The following is a 24,856-nucleotide window of genomic DNA, read 5'->3' on the forward strand; positions in this document are numbered from 1 at the left end:
AACCTGGCGGCCAAGATCAATGAGGTGTTCGAAAATCTAACCAGGGACGCAGTGAGGAATGCATGCGCCAGGTTTCGCAACCGTCTTGAGGTCATGGTGCAAGATGGGGGCGGCTACTTTCAGCAAACCGTTATCTCCCAGCCGTACTTTTGTTTCGAAACTTTATTTGGGGAAAGGATGTTGTCTTTTACTTTTGTGCAAACTGTCGAATTCAAACCGAACGCCATACACACACACACACACACACACACACACACACACACACACACACATATATATATATATTATTTTATGCGCCCTTTAAAAGCCTAGCCAGGCTCATGGGCCCGGTTTCCCGGTTTCTATGGTTTATGTGTGTCCCCCTCCCCCAGCTGGATGGGATGCCAGTCAATCGCAGCTTTACTCAAGAAACAGAAAGAAAGAGTGAGAGAACGTTGTGGTGAAAGAGTATAACAGGGGTCGGCACCACCCCCTGTCAGAGCCTCGTGGAACTTTATGTGTTTTCGCTCAATAAACACACACAACGCCTGGTCTGGGAATCGAAACCGCGATATGCGCCTCCATATATATATGTATGTATATAAACACTTAGGGGTTAATAGTTATTCCAAGTTATCAGGATATTTACTATTTTACACTTTACTAATGCAAAGCAAACAGTATCAAGTATAAAATAGTATTACAAATTTGGGATTTTACCAATAGGAACACAACTTCAATTCAAGGACAGCCTCATTTTCTGGAGTACACATAGAAAGTTATATCCAAAATTAAATACAAATACGCATAAATAAACACGAGAAATTGTTTGGACTTACGGGAGACGACGTGACGACAGCCAATCAGAAAGATAAATAGATAAATAGATAGATAGACAGACAGATAGATAGATAGATAAATAGATAGATAGATATATAGATAGATAGATAGATAGATAGATAGATAGATAGATGGATGGATGGCTATTTACACGCACAGGACAGAAAATTACTGACTGTAATTTTTGTTTTTATACTCGAGTTAGTAAGCAGTTGGTATACCGCACATGGTGCATATAGCCTACTAACTCAAGGTACTAATTTCAAATATGAAAGATGTCCCCTTTATTTTCACCTATATTATTTATTTATCTTCGGATTACTGAGTCTATTCTAAACACACTAGACCTATATTAACAGAAATATTAGACTTGTCTTAAGGTAGCAGTAACTTCAGAAATACATTCATTGGTGTATCCGTCATTTTATTCATTGAGGTCTTCCATGGTTAATAATATTTAGACATTGATCTTGCCTCAAGTGTTGACCTTTCATTTTAATTACCACTAATTAACAACGAAAAGAAGACTTCAAAAAGTACTAACTCAGTTGGAGAACTTCCAACTATCAATAGGCCAGTAACCTTGAAACACAGGCAAGTCAGCTTCTTCTACAGACAAATTAGTTCAGTTGACATTTATTCAAGTTCCTGTCAGAATTACTTTGGTTTCTATCGCTAAATTAATGTTGTGTTTTAAAACAGCGTATTTTACAAAGATTCTTACAGAAACTAAGAAACTACACAAAAAATGTCTCCTACACATATCAGCATGCAAAGACACTTGCGCACACGCATATGTTGAGTGTATATATATATATTCGTTTTTATATACACAAGTATATATATATATATATATATATATATATATATATATATATATATATATATATATATATTACAAATGGACATCATCGACACTAACCTGGTGTATATGATTTATCAAAATTTAATATAATATTGACGATAATTTAATAAACTGTATTCAGTATTTCAGTAATTTATATTATATAATATGAACATCCTTCCCAAGTGAAAGATATATTATTCATATATGAATGCATTAACTTTGACAAATAAACATTAAAGCTGTGTCCACACATTCAGATCATTTCACTCTTCGTCGCCCCCTTCCTCTTCTGCTTCTCCAACGTCCTTTTTCATTTCAATAAATTATAGTCCACGGCATAAGAGATATTATGAACTTAATCCTAGCTACTCACCCTTCCCCATTGGTGGTTAACTCTATCACTATCAACAGCATCACAGCATCACAGTATCAACAGATCTGTTCTGACTAGATCTTCATTGACCGTATAAATGTGTTTCTTTTCAAACCTCTCCCAACTGGTTAAATCTATGTAGCTTAATTTTAGTGATTTTTGGTATACGTCATCATCACAAAACAAGTCTAATTAAACGAATTTCTTACTGTAAAATGATATCACCCGAGGTCTGCGCTTTTGCAGTTACCATTTCATTTTTATCATATTCTTTTCCTTGCGTTGACAAAGGAATTCTTGAAGGCAATGGTGAAAGGTAGCTATGAAGAGCTTATTTCTTCTGATATTATTTCTATTAATTCTCCCACTTTTGACTAGAAGAGTCGGTGCAAGCTTTGAAAAGTAGCATTTTAATTTTTATTCCTCACTAGAGAAAATAAAAGTTTTCACATTTCTACCCACGCTAATTTCCAGCCTTTTTCTAAAAGCAGTCTAAATCTATAATATCACGTTGAAGATATTAAACATGTGTGACAGTAGAATGTTCAGATTCTGATGCTATACGTATGATCACGAAATTTATGTCATCAGCAGACATTTCTTTGATTTGTAACTTATTTATATCTCAAAACTAATTTTTCAGATGTAAATCCAAAACTTGTTAGATATATTTGAAGGCCAAGATGTTAACACCAACGCCTGTAGCGTTAAAGGTAATATAAGAGGAATTACTTCAGAAAGTTTACTGTGTATCGGTCTTTAGGAAAGTGATATATGCTTTGTATAATTCAGAGTAATTACGAAGAGATCAGGTTCTAATATATCACCGCGACGTACGCCTAAAGAAGTATCAAATTCATTACTGTTGTCAGGAGTACAAATATATTCAGCTATGTTATTGAACAATGACATGATAACAGTACACACGCACACATTCACACATTCACACACAAGCATACAAACATCCAACAATACAAACATACATGTTAATGTATTTATGTATGTATGTAACGAAGTTTAACGATTCCTTCTAGTTTACGTTTTAAAATAAATTGCTTTTTATCATGGGTTCTCACGATGACGATGACATACTACGATTAGACCAAATCTTTATTTTCTACACAACCACGGGACTTCGGAGGAGGAGGATGCCACGCGAGGGATGGAAGATCACAATGGTTCCTGACCGTGTTGCATCTTCCGAGAAATCTCTCGGGTGAGAAAACTGCAGAGGTGGCGGCATTTCATTGTCGCAAACATACACGAAAGTCTGAAGACCGCGCCCATAGCTCTGCCGACTGTTTGCACTTCAAACTACTTCGAATCTGTAACAACACTGGAAGAAACCGAGATATAAATGTTTTCAACAGAGGAAATTTCCTTCTGACAAACGCTTGGACGAAACGCGTACCACATCAGTTTGGACAGTTTTGAAACCAATGAAGTAGCCACAAACGAACAGAAAAGTAGCCAAAGTGTATAAAGGCTTTAAAACTCAAGCAAGCTTTCATTCTCCTGCGTATTTATATACACATGAATATGCACAAATCAAAGTGAGCAGACACAAACACGCATACACGGATACATGTGTATATGTGTATATATCCAGCCATACATACAGACATACAAAAAAAGGATGTCTCTTTTCATATTAACTTCCATTTTACATAACTTTTTCTTCTTCCACGATGCTCCAAAATCACTCTTCATTCACATGGTGGGGTTTCAAGTTTATTCACCGATAATTATACCGAGCAAAGGTTTTTGTCTTATGTGCAGCAAGAGTGTACGCCGTGTCCGTGTGTGTGTGTGGGGGGGGGGGGTGAGTGTGTGTGTGCGTCTCTCTCTCTCTCTCTATCTCTCTCTCTCTCTCTCTCTCTCCCTCTCTCTCTCTTACGGGAGGGGGTAATTTGATCTGGTGCATCATAGAACTATCCATAAAGTTGTACAAGAATATATGGACGACATCTGTGCGTGTGTGTTTGTGTGTGTGTGTGTGTGCGTGCGCGTGGTAAAATTGATGGATAACAGCAGGCAAGCTCGATGATATTCTCGTCTGTTAAAAGACAATCCTCCTCTCTCTCACTCTCTCTCTCTTTCCTCACTCTGTGCCCTCTCTCCCAGCCTCTCTCTCTCTCTCTCTCTATCGCATAAATACATACACACACACACACGCATACACACATATGTGCATGTATGTATGTATGTATGAAGATGTATGAATATGTATGTATGTATAGTTATTTTAATAAGACTTAATACTGTACTGAGATTCTTGTCTTCCCCCTCGTTCATGTTTATATAACTTAATATATCCTCTCATGTTTTGGAAAGATTCTGTGACACTTTTTTCATTCACGAACGCAACTTGGTTGTATCAAAATTATTATTTTTGTTCTCAAAATATTTTGCACATTGTCGCTTTGTACAGTGCTTCTTTGTCTCCGAGCCCATGTGTCCTATGAAATATTATTTTTGGTGGCGGTGATGTTGAAAAATGCATTCTCTTGTTTTAGACTTAGTGATTTCAAAGGCGTATGACTACTTTTTCTACCCCGTCGAGTGACTATGCAGAAACGTTGCCTGTGATTCGGTTAGATCAGCTCTGGATAAATATCCCTTTCAGGAGAGGCGTTCCAGTTCTGAAAGCTAAGTTTAATATCGAGAACTGCTTTATCTAATGTATCCTTTATTTAAGATTGTAGGATGTAACTAGAGGGAGATTCAGTTGCCTTTAGATGCAATTTCCAGCAGGGTTAAGCGAAAATGTAGCAGCGCACTTCTTGAATACTGAGACCAGGCTATAGATCTTGACATTGTACGTGATGTAAAATTGATGGATAACAACAGGCAAGCTAGATAATATTCTCGTCTGGAAAAAGACAATCCTTCCCCCTCTCTCTCTCTCACACACATTATATAAATATACGCATACTCCTACACACACACGCATATATCTATATCTATCTATCTATCTATCTATCTATCTATACACACACACACACACACATATATATATATCATATATCATACTATCTCTTTCAATTCTTCAGGGAGGTAGTTCTTGTAGGTGACCTTTATCTATGTTCTACTTCTATTTCCTCATTTCAGTGAATTGGGCAGTGCGTTAGGCGACGTGAGACAAGAGTTGCTTCTAGTTCGTTCTTCAAACAGCTGGTAGGTATAAGATATGAGCTGCTTAAAGTAGTTTTCGAGATGAAACTCTAGCAGTGTTTCGGTTACATGTATAGATATACTTGCATAAGTTCCCTTAGTGTGAGCAGTTAGTTATATTGCCATTGATTTCTACATGTTATAAATAACTTCCGTTTCGATCTGTGTTATCCTTGTTCTTAGTTACAGGAAATGATTTCCTATAATTACACTGCAAAATGAAAAACTATACAAAACATAAGGCTTATAAAAGCGATCATTATTTTGTAAAATATAAATATAAATGGATAAAGTTTACAGATTTAAGTATTTGTTGCAATCAGCCTTCAGTCCTGTTCGCCACCCGCTTTCAAGAAATATTCTGTCTTGTAGCAGTAATAACAACTAAGACGGAAGAATTAACGAGGTAACTTCTTAAAATTTAGCAGCCGAATCTCTTTGAAATCATACAATATTATCTGAAGAAGAGATATTTCGAATACTGCAGTCTAGATTATAAATGAGACGGTCTTTAATGAAAACGCCTTTGTCCATCCAAGCTAGTTTGGAGTAACATGTAAGCTGATTTTAAAGAAGGAAAAAATATCATGCGTAAATTATCGATCTGCTAGAAAGCAAAACAAAATCATCCTCAAATCATAGCCTGAAGAAGAAGAAAGTACACAGAGAATGTACTCCTAGAGAGATGGGATGGAGACGGAATAAATGCTTTTGAATATAGGTCAACTGGTGCTGTGTCAATCTAGAGATAATCAGTTGGGTTGATTCTCACAGCGGACAGTCAAAGTCAAATACACCAATATTTAATAAACTGACGTGTTGCTTGCATTAAAATCTGAACACTTATTGGTTATTCTCTGGAGACATATAACATATTATTGACATAACTGCTGCCTCGTAGGCCTACAAAGAATCACAGATAATTAACTAACGGCTACAATATTTGCTAAACTCTGAAGGATTATATAGATATATTTACGAGGATTTGAAAACATTGATTAGATTAATTAATAGATCAATACATAATTATCGGGGAATTATTACTTTATTTGAAGTAAATACTTCATAACCATTTATTGATGGAGCGTCTATTTCCTTGTGAGAGTCTCTCACACAAAGTAACATAAACACACACATACGAAAACACACACTGCGCGAACGCACACGCACATGTTCTTCACAGTCATCTGAATATCATTAAGTATCTGAAAATATCTAATTTCCGTCATTTAGACTTTTAGATTAACTGAATAATTCCTATGTTCGGTGCTGTTAATTCTGTTTCACTTTCTCTTCTTTAAATTATTATTATTATTATTATTATTATTATTACTAGTAGTAGTAGTAGTAGTAGTAGTAGTAGTAGTAGTAGTAGTAGTAGTAGTAGTAGTATTGAGCTCGCGTCTTTTGCAGTTCTCAAAGACTACAGGGACAGGATTTGTGAATTAGTCAAGCAGAAGTTGACGGAAGCAATCCTTAACAATCAGAGGTGGAGGTGCTCGCAACTAATCAATTGGAACCAAATCGACCGTGTTTAATAAAAAATGTTTATGGTAGCGACAAATGAAGTAGATGGGAGAAGGATTTGTGAGCAAGCTAGAAGTGGTGATTAAAAAAAGCCCTGCACCGAGCGTTCTAGCGTCGAGGATGGAACTCAGCCTTTTCACCAAAGTTGCCTGGTCAAAGGCAAGGCTCGTGAACTAAAACGAAAGCCGTTTGATGGTATCGATTGTTGGAGTTCAAGGTGGGTAACAAAGCCACAGTTCGGTCGTGTACAGGCTGAAACGATCTGGGGCAGATATTTGCTGCCTTCCAGCAGCAATTTACTTGACTATCCGAGACGAAAGATGGATCTGAGAGAATAGTGGCAAGATGTTTAGTCTGAGATTCTTAACTTTTCTTAATATCCAGGTCAGATCGAAACACTGGATTTTTAGGTGGGGCGCTCCTAAAAGAAAGTAACATATAAGTCAATTACAGAAACCCTTATTATACATAGAGAGGAATGGCCTCTGGGGCCCTCCGCAAGGATGCTTGAGGACCGCATGCGGATCTGGGAACCGTGATTGAGAGTTCCTGACTTAGATCATTGGACAAACTACCTTGAAGGATTTGATTCGGTTAATATTTATGTTTCAGGTTGAATCCCGCCGAGGTCAGCTTTGATGTTTATCGATTATAAAGGTTCACCATACATACATACATTCATACATATGTATATAATACAAACATACTTATATAGAAACACACATACATACATACATACATACATACGTACATACATACATTTATACGGCCAGTGGCAGACTAGTCAGGTTACCCTGCGCCATTAGAATCCATATATGGGCCACCATGTTAGTATCTAAGGGGCCCATCCCCTCAGGTTTGAGAATATTTATTCACTCCTGGAAGAATGCATTAATTATTTCAGCCTGGCTGTGTTTGTAGACAGTTTAAAAGAATACTTTTAACAAAGAAAAAAATTAAATGATAGCACTGTAGTTGCGCGTGGGTCCCCTTAGTCTCCTGGCAACCAGTACTTTAAGACCCAGTCCGCCACTGCATACGGCATCTATGGACCATTGACATGGAGTTTGAAAATTCAGTGCCCAAGATATAATTTCAGCATCATACCCATTATTATTAGGGCATCAGTATACAAACCAGCCCATCTGGAGCAAAGTAAGGGTGAACTTGGAATCTTGGAGAGAGAATACTAATCTTTCATTCATAATCTACAAATGATCACGATATCTGGGACTGTAAAAATCTGCAGGACCTTCCTAAAACTTAAAGGATGGCGGTTCAAAGATGGTACTTTCCTTCACAGCCTTGCTTCGAAGTCGGTGGCCGATCGACATTTACTCTAAATTATTTCTATTCTAGGCACAAGGCCTTGAAAATTTTTGGGGGCAAGGGGGCTAATCGATTACATCGACCCAGTGTGAAACTGGTATTTATTGCATCGACACCAGTGTACAACTCGTACTTATTTCATCGACCCAAAAAGGATGGAAGGCAAAGTCGACCTCGGCGGAATTTGAACTCACGACGCAGCGGCATACGAACATTTACTTAAAATTAAAAAGAGAAAAGGTACAGACATGCATATATGCATGCACACGCAGAGTCAGATATGTTTATTAGTTTGCTTATAATGATCTCAACAATAAAAAGATTCAAAGCATAATGTGTTGCGGCGGAATTTGAACTCATACAGAAACGGGAAAATAGTTAAATCGAATAAAAAGAAGTGACTGTTTTTTTTAGCAATGAACTACATTTGTTAATACAGAATATCCGTAACACTTGTCTTGTGCATTACCAGACAGCATCGTGTAAAATGTGAAATACAATACCACGCTGAAGACAAATGAAATTAACTTATTCTAAATTACAATTCTGCACCTTCACGAGGCAAAATAGAACAAAATAATTTTCTGTAATTAACGGTTGGACTAACTTGGTGAAAACTATATTTCTTTTAGCAAGTGGCATTTTATCTAATTACTGTTTGACAGATATATCGTGCCCATGTCTAATGCATTACCGATACAATACATTCATACGACATGGTCAGTAAAAATATTAGACGACTGGCATTAAGTTCATCGTCAGATGACAACTGATCTGTGAATTTGGCCTGAAAACGGGGAAACGTTGATAACATAGCAATATAAAATCTGACAAAATTTACTGAGGAAACATTATTCACATCACTATATAGTTTTAGGATGTCTCGTTCTATAATTCTTTTAAAGTAATACGATTATCGATATTAATATCATGAACAATCATTATCCGCATGATATTGACGTTTCCCAGAAATCCACGTGATGTTAACAATAGCAAGAGGGCAATCGGAATTCTACCAAACAGTCAAAGACCTGAAATGTGTTTATAATGCGCTTCTAGAAAGAATGTCGTTTATTTAATTTGCATTGTTTTTCTTTTATCCACTGAATGGATTTTGTATAACTTGAAATTATTTCGGTTGCATGGAGACATATTTCCGTCTACATAAGAATATAGATGTATGATTAAGCAAGAATAAGGGAAGATGTAAGTAAATAATTGTAGCTGAAGGAACAAGTGCCATTTATACATTGCCCCTGATACATAAACTCTTGAACTCCAACCGTAGTTATGTTTTGGTCCACCGAGGCCTTTGAATACAAAGTGTACAGTTTTAGTCGAGTGCAGGCGATGAAAGGATATTTCATAACGACCAGATAAGCTATATCTTTTGTTCACTTAGCTTCTTTCAGTTTGTAAAATATTGGGTTCATTGTGTTTTAATCTTTTGATTCTGGATATGTGCTTTTTATATAATATGTGGGTATGTGCTTTTCCACTATCTAAAGAGGCGGTTGACGCCGTTAAAGACCTGAAATCCGCGATTTTAAATGCCGTAAAGATGCGAATCGACGATAATTTGCCTTTTTCAGTCGAAACGGATGCGTTCGACGTGGCTATCACCGCTACGTTGAATCAAGATGGCCGACCGGTACCTTTTTCTCGCGTATGCTCAACTCTTCGGAAAAGCCCCATTCGGTCGTTGAAATAGCTTATGCTATTGTTGAAGCGATAAAGGAATTAATTCTAATCCGGCCACAAGGGCCAAACATAGAGGGGGCAATACAAAACTGAAAACAGGGTCGGGGAGCGAATGAAATTACATAAAGATTAAATTAAAAAATTATGGAAATAGAACGGATGAAACAATAAACAATATAACAGTACAATAAAGTGGAGGGACGGTTACAACCACGCAAGAGACTTCTTCCACTGAACCTTTTGGTTAACCTTTTATGGATTACACTCACGCGGGGTCTTACATTCCCAACATGTATACCACTTGCTTCCATCTTTTACCATACGTGTCCGATGACAGGCACCTTCTTTCTAGCCTTAGTTTCTTTCGTAGAAGGGAAACAAAAAAATTACCAAACGCCTTCCACCAATACTTTCATCCGTGTCCTCCATATAGCCTCTTTCGCTATAATGACCACTATGAGGAAACAAACTTTACCTTCTCTGTTCAGTGAGGGAGGTGGAACAATCTTTATAACTGACTTGGATGACAGCTGTACTCTTCCCAGGCGTGACAGCAGTCGTTCAACGTAAACCCACCGCTCTCAAATCCTCGAACACTCCACAAATGCGTGCAGAACGGTTTCACTGTCCCGCCCACATCTTGGGCAGGTGGGTGAGCATGAGGCACCATTCCTTAAGAGTTTATCGTGAACTGGTAAGGCTTCTCGGTAACACTGCCAGGCAAGGGACCTCTGGAAGTTGTCCAGGGGTTCCGGTCCGAATATCCTTCGGAACAGGCTGCCTAGTTGACCTTCATCGAAGCCCAGGGTATCATCACACTTGGCTTCTACCAACCCTTTTTAGAATGACGAGGTGGAACCCACGCTACCAGCATTGCCCGCACGGCAGAAGAGCACGAGTGCCTTACGACACTCGGCCTGCCAAACATCCAACTTGGGTCTACGTTTGATCCATGGTTCTAGTTCACTAAAACTAGTGAAGCTAGGAAGCAACAGTTTGACGAAAGAAGACCACACCCGTTCACCATCCAGGTAAAACCAAAGATGCCTTAGCCTCGGCGCGTGCTTGAGCATCATCAGCCAAGGCATCCCTAGCACACCCTTCAACGGTTGCTGGCAACAGATAGAGCGCCTTACAAGCGGTCCTTTGCTTTTCCACAATAAGCGGAAGAGCAATCGTTCCATCTTGCTTAGCCACAAATAGGGACAAGGCACGACGGTTAGGCGGGTAGGTGATCACAGATGCGGTAAACACATGTGCTACCTCCACCCTTCCTTTCAGGGATAGCAATCGCCCAGTCCAGGTCTCGCTTAGATAGGCCTCCCTGTTCGTGACCTCGCTCCCATTTTGTCTCTAACTGGAAGTCTGGCACAAACTAACCCCAAACATTTTCACCGGACCGTCTGTCCAACGTCCCACGACGCTGTTGGACGACATCGACTGACCTCTCCAGTTGCCGAGCTGCGAGACGACCGACTTTTCACATTTAATTAATGCTAGTGCCATCGCCTCGTATTCTTTAATCGGCTTCACCTATCCATTGTAGGTGACTCGCCTTCCAGACAATGATGATGATCTCATCCGCGTACGCCGTCACTATGAAGCGATAAAGGAATGGAGCCACTTCCTCGTGGGTCCCAGATTTACCTTTATAATCAAAAAATCTGTCTTACGTTTTCTACACCCGTCATCGTAATAAGATAAAAATAACAATTAATTTATATATACACCTGGCACAAGCCAATACACCTGACAAAGGAAGAGTCCACTTGATAAATGTCAAATAAATTAACATATTCACCTGCTACGTAGAGTGATACAACGCTCCACCTAACAGGTTCGAATCCAGCAAAATCACAACACTTATACACAACCGTTTTTCCCATATATTGTATTCATTAGCTCTTGTGTTGACACACATCCATATATTTATAGGTGGAGTCAAGCGAAGTGGAATCCTGTTCCACATGTGTTTCTATTGTGGACAACTGTGGTTTGGGGGTTCAGCAGATATAAAACAGTGAAAGTAAGTGCTGAGCCCCCGTCTATAATTTTGCAGCAATATGCTATATATTAGAAAGAGTCAAAATAAGACGCATGACATTCATACATTCATGAGTTTTATTATCATGCATGTAGAGTAAGTGAAATGGATATAGCGATCTATATGGCCTTTTGTTAGCTATCTCTTGCTCGTTTGCTAAAGTTAAAATATAGAAGATACTAAAACGAATCTAACCTTAAATATTTATACGGAAACACAATGGAAGTGAAGTAACGAGTGATGATTAATCGCATAACAAAAGAAAATTTTGCACAGTAGTTTAGTGAGTGTTCTATTGAGAATTGCTTTGCAGAATGTAATCATTACAGATATGATACTAAAAGCAAACACTTGACATATTTATTCCAGATTATTCAGAGTGACTATTTAATAATAATATATATTAATAATAACGCAATTACTAGCAAATCTGCTTTATTTCTTCGCCGCCTTCCTAACAGCTTTTCATTTACACTAAATTGATTCAGCCGCATAAATATGCGTCTGTAAGGATGAGGGTATGTGAGTATGTGTGTATATGCCTCTATGTTCATATATATATATATGTGTGTGTGTATATATATATATATATATATATATATATATATATATATATATATATATATATATATATATATATATACATATATATATATATATATGTACACACACACATGTATGTATATGCATATGTAAGTGTGTCTCTCTCTCTTGCTCTCTCTCTCTCTTTCTCTCTCTCTCTCTTTCTCTCTCTGTGCTGACGTAGTCGTCAATTACTAATACTTATGTTGTGCTTTGATAGCTTTCTGTGGAGGAAATATATACAGATTCCGCTGTTTAGAACAAGTAATTGATGTTGCAACAATTGGAGCTACAATTAATATAGTGACGAATACATTGAAGTAGTTGAGAAAATTATATATCTTGCCGCGTGAATATTTTCGCATTTGTTAAATCTGAATATATTTGTATCCTGCTCTGGTTCATAATATATTTGTCGTAAAATTATGTGATATTGACGTCAAAAGAGTACAAATGAAATTTCTGAAAATTAAAAACACACTGTTTTTATGAACGGTTTTCGAAAATTTGAAGAAAAAAATATTTGGCTTGGTAAATACCGCAGGATGATAGTAAAGAATCACCAGATCAGATATTAAAAGAAAAAAAATGGAACTGAATCTAAAAAGAGGGTACAGTGATGTGAACACACTGATATGAATGCGCGATAATAGATTCATATATATGGGCGAGACATAGCACTAAAAACAGACATAGCACAAATGTCGGATATACTTTTGAATGAATACGAGTAGAGAGAAGCAAGAATGTAAAGTATAAAATTTCTCGGCGGCGAATTCCTTGAAAATATGTATGACTGAGTAGAAATCCTATAGGGCAACCACGTTAGATATTTGAAGTCTAATAATGTCAACACATACAGAGTATACATGACGGCTATGTAGATCGAAAGTGGGATTAGAAATAGCAGAGTAAATTACGGTTGCCTGTAGCCAGCAGTAAGACTGCAAGTGTGACTTGTAGAGTTGAATTTAATAGCACAATGGGCTATGGATACATTGCGCAGGAAATGATTCATAAGACACCACTGAAGATCACTCTAGGAGACATTTTACATTCATTTTTCGTTAAACTCAGCAAAACAGATGAAATATATTACACTGTTATAGGAAATAAACAGCTGCGCTGCTGGAGATAACAAAAGTTATTATACAAAACAAAGTCTACCGATTTAGATTTCTTCAGGTGCAAACGAAATATAAATATAATACGAATAGGAAATTGGCTGAATAACATTCAATTTTTCTCTTCCACAGCAGTTCAAATACAAATTCGTATTTACGTTATATATATATATGTGTGTGTGTGTGTATGTGTGTGTGTGTGTGTGTGTGTGTGTGTGTGTGTGTGTGTGTGTGTGTGTGTGTGTGTGTGTGTGTGTGTGTATTTCCTATTAAGTTTGCTTTCAACTTCAGATACTCAGAACGCTTAATTGTGATGATGTTTCTTTGCGAAGTTTTTGACTTTCGGCAGTAAACAGCTATCTGCCCATTTCTATGTGTATCTAATATCAGAGAAGAAAATCTATATTTCTATTAAAATTTGTTGGCTGTTAATAAAACACAAACAGCCTCTACCAGACAATGATATGAAGTGTCTAGTTTACAAGGAGAAAGTATTAACTATGGACACGATTTCTTATTAAGTATGCTAAGCAGCTCAATTAAACTTCTACAATATAAATTCTAGATGTAATACAGTATAATTCTAGATAAATTCTAGATGTGATTGTCCACAACCTGTGGTCACTGTATACACACACACACACACACACACACTGGGATTTATGAACATTTAATGCATCGCTACGCGCGTTTTCACAAGTCACATGTCTCTTAAGATCACAGTCCGTTTTCCTGGGAAGATTACAATGTACTTCGTAGTATCCGTGCGCATCGGTTAGATCAGCTTCTTGGATTCATTTCTCCAGGCGATATAAAATTAATGGATGTTTAACAGAGAGCTGTTTTCTCCCTTTTGACCAGTGAAAAAGGTTGATTGAGTTACATGGGCATTTCTGTGTGTATTCGGTGGAGAGGAAGGGAACGGAAAGAGAGGAAGGAACGGTAGTTTAATGGGGACGGAGATGTGTGTGGTGATGTTAGATTTAATTTGCTATTCAGTCTGCTGATGTCGGGGAATGATTATACTGATCCGATGCTCATATATCATTTTACTGCTGTTAATATTATCAATTAAAAATATTTGCCATAGATCGTATTAACAATAGTAACATCGTATTTCGAATGTAAACATGTGAATATTTTTTGTTCATGCGTTGCTGGTTTTTTGACGCAAAAGAAGCCAGAGCGCGAATGGACTTATAACGTGCCGGAATTGGAATTTCATGCCAGGTGTCTCATACTGATGAGGGTTAAGGCTCGCAGACCAACACCCGAAACCATAGCATATGAGCATCGGAACAGCATAATCTTTATACGCATGCTTTTTAATTCTCTGTCCGTTTCCTCGCATACTGTTATTTTCTATGATTTTGGTGCGTTATGGCGGTTAAATTGAGACCTAAGGTCTCAATTTAACGGGACTTATTTCTACAATGGCAACTAGTGGAACTATCAGCAACACCAATATTATTACTAAGATTTAAATTATTGTTGTTACAATTATTCGCATTGATATTATTTCCCCTATTATTAATTCTATTACCAGGCATATTATGATCACTTCTATTACTAACTCCATTTCCATCGTGCTATCAGATAGAATCATTCCCGTAACATCAGGCATACGAATATTTTCTATTTCCATATATGGACTTTTATAGCATATATTTGATCTCTCACCTTAATGTATAATCTTCCTGCGAAAACTAAACTTTTAACTTTATCCATGGATGGTATATGGTTTTATATTGTGTGTGTGTGTGTGTGTGTGTGTGTGTGTGTGTGTGTGTGTGTGTCTATCTGTTTGTCTGTGTCTGTGTCTGTGTTTGTCCCCCACCACAGCTTGACAACTAGTGTTGATGTGCTTTGGTCCCCGTAACTTAGCGGTTCGGCAAAAGAAAACGCTAGAACAAGTACCGGGCATAAGAAAAATACTCAAGTCGATTCATTCGACTAAGCATTCTTCAAGGCAGTACCCCAGCATGGCCGCGGTCTACAGATTGAAACAAGTAAAGGATAAGAAATAGAAGGTTTGTTTTATTCTCGCATCTACGTTATTTAGTTTTATGTCGCTTCAGTCAATTGCTATGGCTATGTTTGATTTTCATGCTTACATAATTCGTTCTCAATGACTTACGGTCATTATTTTTATTGTATTTTTATATAGAGATGTTATTCTAATATTTTATTCTAATATTCTAATATTCTAAAATTGTATAAAACAGTATTTTATATTCGATATTCAGAAAATTTTGCATTTGAATGTAAAATTTCGTCAGAGATTTTTATGCTTAAAATAAATGCTTAGAGGATGAAGACGGAAGTTATGTATTTCTTTTATGATAAGAGTAAGGCCATTGTCTTTTACCTCTAAATTTGAAAGAGCGCATAAAAATGGAAATTGTTGAAGTGCCACTTGATGCCAGGAGCTTTTATCATGTAATTCTTTCTATTCTTCAATATATGTACTAGTGTATTTGTATGTGTATACATGCGTTGTGCGCATGTGCGACGGCATTTTTGTCTTCTTAGATGCTTATACCAAGCCTGAATTCCGATTGAAACTGTTGCAATCATTCGACAACTCTATTGCCTTTATGAAATGCTTGATCATTATTATTTTTCTCTTTTTGTTGTTAGATGAATGAAAATGCAGTGATATCTTATGACTCAAAACTCATTGAAACTTGCAAAAATAAATATTCAGATATTAAATTTCAGGCTTATATTACTAAATCGTACACATCTTACAGGGTTGATTATAAGGCTCAATTTTAATTTATATTTATTCCTGTCTACCCAAGTGGTGGTGGTGGTGGTGGCAGCAGCAGTAGTAATAGTGTTATTGCTGTAGCTTTTTGTTAGTAGTGGTGTTGTTACTGTAACGAATTTTTCTACCTTAAAATTTTCAAAAAGCAGAAACAAATATGGCCCAGAGAGAAAGAACAAAAGAGAGAATTCATTTGGTCGTCAGTATCTTGAATGTATTGTAATGTCTAAGAGTGTGTCGCTGTTGATTCACTCCAACTTATTTACGATGGTACAACTTTATGGCCAAAATACTTCCAAACGTATAAATGCCATTATACTTGGTGATGTGACACTTCGTTTTTTAATATGTAGTAACACAATTCTGACGTATATTTCTGTACATGGTTTTCAATGCTCATAATTTTCCGTAGAACATTCTTAGTAACTATATGGGTCTGGAGAATGGTCTGTCTCTGGAGAAGAAAATCCACTATTTCTAATGCTGCTGTGGAGAACGTTAGAGTTACTATGAATGACTAGTAAGTCTAGTTGTGGAGAGGAAATTAGAGTTTTATGCATGTTTTCCATATATTGAGGGGATTCTATACTAAATGCTTTTTGACAAAAATTAAATCTCTTATACTAGAAAATACACTTGGGTGGTTCTATATATATATAAAATATCCGCTTGACCAAGTATTGAGTCAAACCGGGGAAGAATATGTATGTATGTATATAACAGCAGATATCAGTGAAATAACTACAGGACAGCGTTTATGGTAAAAGCTCTAGTTTCTTCAACCAAATAAAAGTTGATTTATCGATTCTGCTGCTCACATAAAAAACTTCGGACATTATCCCTAAAAGAGAAATCAAAATATTAATATTCGTTCCATCTTAGATGCTTCTTAGTGATACTGAATTATTGATTAACAAAGTCATATGTTGTACCTTTATAGACCTTGATGAAACAAAAATAACTTCTAAAGTATTTAAAGAAACAAGTGATATTCTATTCCAAGCTGTTTGAATATTGAAAACCTGTTTTCTAAGTATTTCAGGGTCATTAATAAGTATTTCAATCAATAAGTACTGACTGAACTCATTCCGAATATAAAATGAATAACAAAGTCCTATCATTCAATATAAAACAACTGTATTCCCAATTTTGCTTTTCGTATAACTTAGGTTTACATTGAGAAACTATAATATTTAACCATATATCTAATGCATTATTTTTCTATGTGCTCCTGTGATTGAAATTGAACGAAATGATATTCCATAATTTTAAACATATCAAAAGAGAAAAAAAATTAAGTCAAAGAACCAAAATCAACCAGGAAAAGAAACCAATAAAGTCGCTCTGTTTTTGTGGCCTACAGCAGAAGCTGTAACAAATAACAAGTAAACTAATTCTATGAAGTTCAAAATGCTCATAAGACGATAATGTGTTGATAATTAGTTTTTTTCTTTTTTTACATCCAATTTCTTAGAGAGGGGATACGAACATTAAACAGATTTTTAGGACTACATCACTCAAAAAAAATAAATAAATAACCAGTTTTATTAATCCCCAATGTCTTGCATCAATATTGAATAATTGTTTGCCGGAAAAAGTAAACGAAATAAAAATCTTGCCCTTGTATCCAAACCTTATTTTCCTCTAAGCACTTTACTAGCGCCGGATTGTACGATACTTCATTGAGCAGATAAACAATTTCTGGGAATTTTATCCGGTTAGTGAGTATTAAAGCACGAAATGCAGTAGTATTCTGGGTTTGCTTCATTAAACGCATTTCCGGCAAAGCAAGGCTCAATATATTGTGGTAAGCTTCGGTGAGATATTGACATTTTATTACGTTTGATTTTTTTAAATAAATTCCTTGAATATTTATTAACAAAGGCATAGTGGTTTATCAATCTTAAAGATCTCCAATTTGATGAAATGAAGCCTTTGTTTATACTATATTGTAAGCGAGATTTTGTTATAATTATATATGTAATATCTTCACTGCTCGCTATCTTATCAAATATCTCGGTATATGTATGCAGAGTATCCTGTTGTAAAGGCATTAGCATCACAATCCCATCTAGGTGTTTCTATTCATCCCTTTTTCTTTGCTTTATCCACACCCTTTCATTCAAGCTCGCATTCTTTTACATTTGTGTTCGATATCATTTCTTCTTTCGTTTCTCATTCCATTAGGAAAATGTTATATAAAGAAATGTGCGAGCGCACACGAGAGAGAGAGAGAGAGAGAGAGAGAGAGAGAGAGAGAGAGAGAGAGAGAGAGAGAGAGAGAGACAGACAGACAGAATAAAGAGGAGAGAAATACAGCAAATCTATTATTATTCAGCCTCATGTCACATATTTAAAAGTTTATTGTGAAATACGTATTAAAGAGCATACATACATATACTTATCTACATTATTAGTTTCTTGACACAAAATGTTAAAAGGAAAAATCATCTTCCTTTAGATTACGATTCGTCCGTAAAAATGTGTTACTGCAATTCGTTACCTGAGAAAACGTTATGCGTATATCAACTGACTTGCGATTATTGGAATTTTAAATAATCATTCGGGTTCAATCCCACCGCGTGGCACTTTGGACAAGTGTCTTTTACTATAGACTTGAGCCGACCAACGCCTTGTGAGTGGATTTGGTAGACGGAAACTGAAAGAACCCCGTCGTATATATAATTTGATTAATTCTACTGGCCTCAGTAAATATATTTGGGAACTTAAATCTAAAAATATTAACTATATTTTAAAATGGGAGATAGTTTGTAAAGCTAAATCCTATCATATAGGTAATAACTTTTGTAATTTATGTAATAATGAATTTAAAGAGATATTATTTCATAAGGATAATAATTTACTTAGTTATTTTGATGAACGAAAAATAAAATGTAGACATAAACTACTTTATTTATATAAAAACTTTAGCTAATGATTTTTTATTTATTTTTTTATATGGGTATGTGTATATGCATGAGTATATGTATATATATGAGTGTGCGTGTTTTAGTCTATATGCGTTAGTATGTATGTATATTTTTAGGTGTATGTATATATGTTTACGTATGTATTTATATAGATTTAAGTATATATATATGTGTTTGTGTTTATATATGTTTGTGTATGTTGAGTGTATATTTGTATTTACATGTATGTATAAATATATGTATTTGCGAGTATAGATGTATATTTATATATATTGTGTGTGTGAGTGAGTGTGTGAGTGTAGTTTTGTTTTATAATATTCCTTATTTATATATTTATTTGTGTGTATATATTTTTATATATATATTTAAGAGTGTTATTGTGTATATGTATGTATATGTATATTTATGTATTACTTATGTAAATGTGTATATATATGTATATATATGGGTATAAGTATATATGTGAGTGTGTGTAATTTGTCTATATTAATTAGTAAGTATATATATATATATAAGTGTATGTATATATATTTATGTATATATATATATATATATATATATATATATATATATATATATATATATATATATATGTATATACATGTTTTTTTCTGTGTATATATGTGTGTATATTTTATGTGTTTATATGTTTTTCTAAGTGAGTATTAGTGTATATTTATGTATTCTTTTATATATATATACTAGCAGAGCCACCCGGCGTTGCCCGGGAATGAAATTGTTGCTTATTGGTACTTGGAAACTTTTACGATAATTAAAATGGGGCTTAAATGAAAAAAATTCACACAGCGAATATACCACGTTTTTGTTTCACTGTTATATACACAGATATACATTGATGCATGTCAGTCGAAAAGTGAAAGTGTAAGAGTAATACTTTAACACTCAATGGTTTTACACTTTTGTATATGTCATGTACATACTATTCATGTAAGTGCTTCTTCATATACTATGTTTTCTGTCTTGCCACGTTTATCACTGAGAATGTAGAGGTTATTTTCATCTCCAACTCTAGAACATCCAGCATACAGCTGACCATGTGAGAAGCAAGGTTGAAGGAGGTTAAGTCCCACCACCTTTAGAGATTGACCTTGTGCTTTGTTGATAGACATTGCAAAGGTAAGTTTGACCGGAAACTGCAGTCTCTTGAACTGAAAGGGGAGATCATTTGAAATGAGAGGCATCCTTGGAATGAAGACATTCTCACCCATCATGTTGCTTGTAATTATTGTTGCTTCCAACACATGGGGCATGGCTGTTTTAACAACCAACTTTGTTCCATTGCAGAGTCTGGGTGCATCAAGGTTTCTTAATAGCATTATGGGAGCACCTATTTTCACGATCAGAATGTGTGGTGGAAATCCTGGTGGCTGAAGTGAATTGAGGAACTCCACTGGGTAATGCGTTGCCTGTTCTTGATCAGGGACAGAGTTAATTGATCTGTATGAACATTCAGGTCCTGGAAGCTGAGTTAACAAATTTAAATTCAGCTTGTCTACAGAATCATTCCTTGGTGCCAGAATTGTTCTTTCACATAGCCACTTGTGACTTTTGTAGTTTGTGGCAATGTTTGGAAACAGCTTGCTCTTTAGTTCTTCAAGGGAGGCAGTCATATTGCCACATGGGAGATGATGCAGATTATCTTCTGGATCTTGTGGAAGTTTTCCATTTCCAATGTCAAGTAACTTGTTGGAGAACTGTGCGGCTAACAGGTCACCATGAATGTGAACCCTCATGTTGGTTGTCAGAGTAAGCTGCTTGACATGTTGCCAGATATATGAGGACTTGATGCAAGCTCTCAGCTCATCCACCCTGGTTCCTCTGGGAACGACAGGCAGTGTTTGCCTGAAGTCACCAGCCATGAGGAGGGTGACACTACCCATGATCTTCTTATTGTTTCTGAAGTCTTGTAGTGTTCTATCAAGCGCTTCAAAGGCTGCCTTATGGGATATTGTTGCCTCATCCCAGACAATGAGTTTGGCATCTGTAAGGAGTTTTGCTAACACTATATTCTTTGTTATGTTGCATAAAGGAGATTCATTTTGGATGAGGTTCAGAGGCTGCTTGAATGTTGAATGGGCTGTTCTTCCACCTGTTAGGAGGGTGGCTGCAATTCCAGAGGATGCAACAGCCAGAGCAATGTTCTTATTCTGTCTCACCTTGGCAAGTAGCAGGTTGATCAATAATGTCTTTCCTGTGCTTCCAGGAGCATCTAAGAAGAAAACCCCACCAGTGTTTTCCAGAGATGTAAGAACTTGCCAGTATACCTCCTTTTGATCCTGTACCAGAATTGGTTCCTTTTCATTGACAACTGCTTGCAGACTTTCCATGTTGTATGATGTTTCCCTGATTAGCTCTTGTGCTAATCTGTGTTGAACATCTGACAGGAGGAGCTGGAAGACCATAGATTTCAGGTTTGTTTCCACCCAGTAATTGAACCCTGTTGTCTATTAATCTTAATGTCTCATTGAAGATGTCATCATTGAATGTGACATCACCGTCACACTGATGTTGAATTCTTTGAAGAATGTCTTCAGAAAGCCCCTCCTTGTATTTGTCCCAAAGTTGATTTGGATTTGACAATCCACAGTTCACCAGCATGGTGGAGAAGAGGTTTCTCAGCTGCATAGGAGACTTGCACATTTGTGCCTCTGTCAGAGTGGCATCCCAGTGTGCATCATCTTCCAGAAGACCTCTGAGATGGCAAGCCTGGCGATATGTTTGACATACTGTATTATCAACCGTTCGTAAGGCCGTAAATGATGTGGGTCCCTTGACATGATGTAATAGAAGCCTTAGATAGTAGCACTCTGAGTAGTTGGGATGGACAACATAGACTCTGCCAAGTGTATCTGATTTCTTGATTCCTGGATGAAATTTGTCACTCAGTGAACTAAACAGAAAAAATAATAAACCTCAGCAACAGGAAAACACAAAACCGTACTTCTGTTAGTAAATGATGAAATTACTTACATCAGTAAATGTGAACTTGTTCGCGATTAAAAACGTAAACTTTTATTGAGAACAGTAACGATTGAAGTGAAAGTGAGGTTGAAGCAAAATTTGTCACTCAGTGAACCAAACAGCCAGTATCGAAGGTACCAGAAAAAAAACCTCAGCAACAGGAAAACACAAAACCGTACTTCTGTTAGTAAATGATGAAATTACTTACATCAGTAAATGTGAACTTGTTAGCGATTGGAAACGTAAACTTTTATTTTCGAACAGTAACGATTGAAGTTCAAGTGATGTTGAATCGAAATTTGTCATTCAGTGAACCAAACAGCCAGTATCGAAGGTACCAGAAAAAAACCCCTCAGCAACAGGGAAACAGAAAACCGTACTTCTGTTAGTAAATTATGAAATTACTTACATCAGTAAATATGATTAAACTTTTAGTGCGAACAGTAACGATTGAAGTTAAATTGAAGAGAAAACTATGGCTACCGGAAGTTGACATTGAGGAACCTTTTTAAAGAATTGAATCTTAAATATAAAGCAATATTATTTATCTTAATAAAAAAAATCAAATGAAGAGCCTAAGATTTATCCGAGGTCAAATTATTCATACATCACAAGTATGGAAGTAAATGTTGAAGCCGTTTTCACGTGATAAGCGATTACACACACATCTCTGTTTTATATATAGTATAGATATATATTTATGTATGTATATGAGTTTGTTTGTGTGTGTGTATATTGTGTATATATATGTATGTGCATTTCAGTATACATATGTATATTTTTTGTGTGTATAAACTAGAGTATACATATGAGTGTATATATTTTATATTTTATATTTTTATATATATGTATATATGTATGTATATGTGTATCTATATAATATGTATATTTGAGAGTATGGGAGGGTGAGTGGGAGTGTGTATTTATATATAATATTCTTTATTTATTTATATGTGTGTATGAGTGTATTTGTATTTATATGTATGTTTAGGTAGGTACATGTGTGTATGTGTAGATATATATTTATGTATATGTATAGTAGTTTTATTTTTATTGGTAAGTTAATATTTTAGGAAGTTTAAGGTTTTATATTACAATGACACTACGTTTTTATAAGACTAAATCAATAGTAGGATTTTAGCTTATTTCATAATATTATATTATTTAATTTACGACTCTTAGTCTTATTATTAATTTATTATATATTAGAATTTAAAATTTATTAATATGTTTTATAAGATAGCTATAGTTTTTTGTTCTTTTTATGTTGTTAGTTATATAAATTTTAAATTTTTCATTCATTTTTTTAAGTATTATTATTTCATTCATGTTTTCGTATTCTATTCTCTATTTTAACGTAGTATTTTCGCGCGACCTCTTGCTTAAAACGCTATAGCTATTAGATAACGTCTTCGTTTCAGTTTGAATTACGGAAAAATATGGATAGGTACTGTTTTACTTTGCTAAAGATTTTCTACTATTTGAAAATAATATGTATTCTTGTTTTTTATATTATTCATATGGTTCTTTAAAGATTATTTTTAATAGATAACTAATTTAACACTAAATTATTTAGAAGTTATAGTTTCATTTCTACATAATATTAGAACTTCGATTTGAATAGTGTTGATATATTTTCGATTATTTTTTATTGATAATATTTGATTAATAATTAGTCTTTATTGTTTATAATATCGTTAAAGGTTTTTTTATTAAAACTTTGTATATATATATAAAGTTTAATCTTTTATTCTTAATAATTTTTTTCTTTCCTAATTTTTTCATTCATAATCTTTTCATTCATAATTATTTCATTCATATTTTTATTCTTACCTTTGTAGAAATAAATATTCTTGTATTTTTCTATTATTCAATTGATTTTTAATGATAATTAAATAAACGTTTTTAGCTTTAAATAGTATAGCTTTAACTATTACACCGGTTAAATATGTACTAATTTTATCTTCATTGTTATTTTAAACTTAAACTTCGTTCAAATTGTATTTAAAACAAAGATAATTTAAAACAATCATAATTTATGTAAGCTGTTTTTGTATATAATATACATGTTATTATAATGGATGAAGGGAGGATTATTGAATGGTTATTATTTTGATATTTTGATATTATTAATAATTTTTCTATCTTTATAAAATAAGTAGGAATTTCAACCATGTTTTGTGGTCTGCTACCACAACAGCTCCTTTATAGGATCCAGTTAGCTGAAGACATCATCAGGAGGAACCACGTCCGGTTTCGGCCCCTACTCCTCTACTGTTTTGACTTGGCGGGGCCCCTCCTTTCGGAGGTGTCTTCAGCTCTGGTGTTGGGTGCATGTCTTCTTTCTTCTATTCCCTGGCCTCTTCGATGCAGCATCAACAAGTGTCAGCGTCCGACTGATCGTCGTGTCAAGTTCCCCTTTTTATATCTGCTGCTAGGCTCCAGCAGGCAGCCCCAGCTAGTTGTCACGTGACACTGTCTAAATTTCCCGCTGCTAGGGTCCAGTAGGCAGCACCAGCAAGTTGTCACATGACACTGTCTAAACTTCCCGCTGCTAGGCTCCAACAAGTAGCTCCAGCAAGTTGTCACATGACACTGTCTGAACTTTAACTGACAATGGAGGGCGCGAAGCCACTTCAGTGTCAGCCTGTCTC

General features: G+C 35.5%; 1 protein-coding gene across 9 annotated transcripts in view; it reads left to right on the plus strand.

Moving 5' to 3' along the window:
- The window catches only part of LOC106867627 (dopamine receptor 2), a 443,190-nt gene that overhangs the window by 377,937 nt on the left and 40,397 nt on the right, over positions 1-24,856 (plus strand). The window contains exon 4 of one of the 9 annotated variants that reach the window (XR_016238111.1): positions 20,067-20,090. The exons of 7 other annotated variants lie outside the window; for them this stretch is intronic. The gene's annotated coding sequence lies outside the window, so the exon portion shown is untranslated. Of the gene's footprint in view, positions 1-20,066; positions 20,091-23,568; positions 23,650-24,856 lie in introns of those variants that run through there. One more of the 9 variants, XM_089340642.1, reaches the window with a different exon arrangement.

The sequence above is a fragment of the Octopus bimaculoides genome, chromosome 2 (genome assembly GCF_046866305.1).
Source record: "Octopus bimaculoides isolate indiv1 chromosome 2, ASM4686630v1, whole genome shotgun sequence".
Taxonomy (NCBI): domain Eukaryota; kingdom Metazoa; phylum Mollusca; class Cephalopoda; order Octopoda; family Octopodidae; genus Octopus; species Octopus bimaculoides.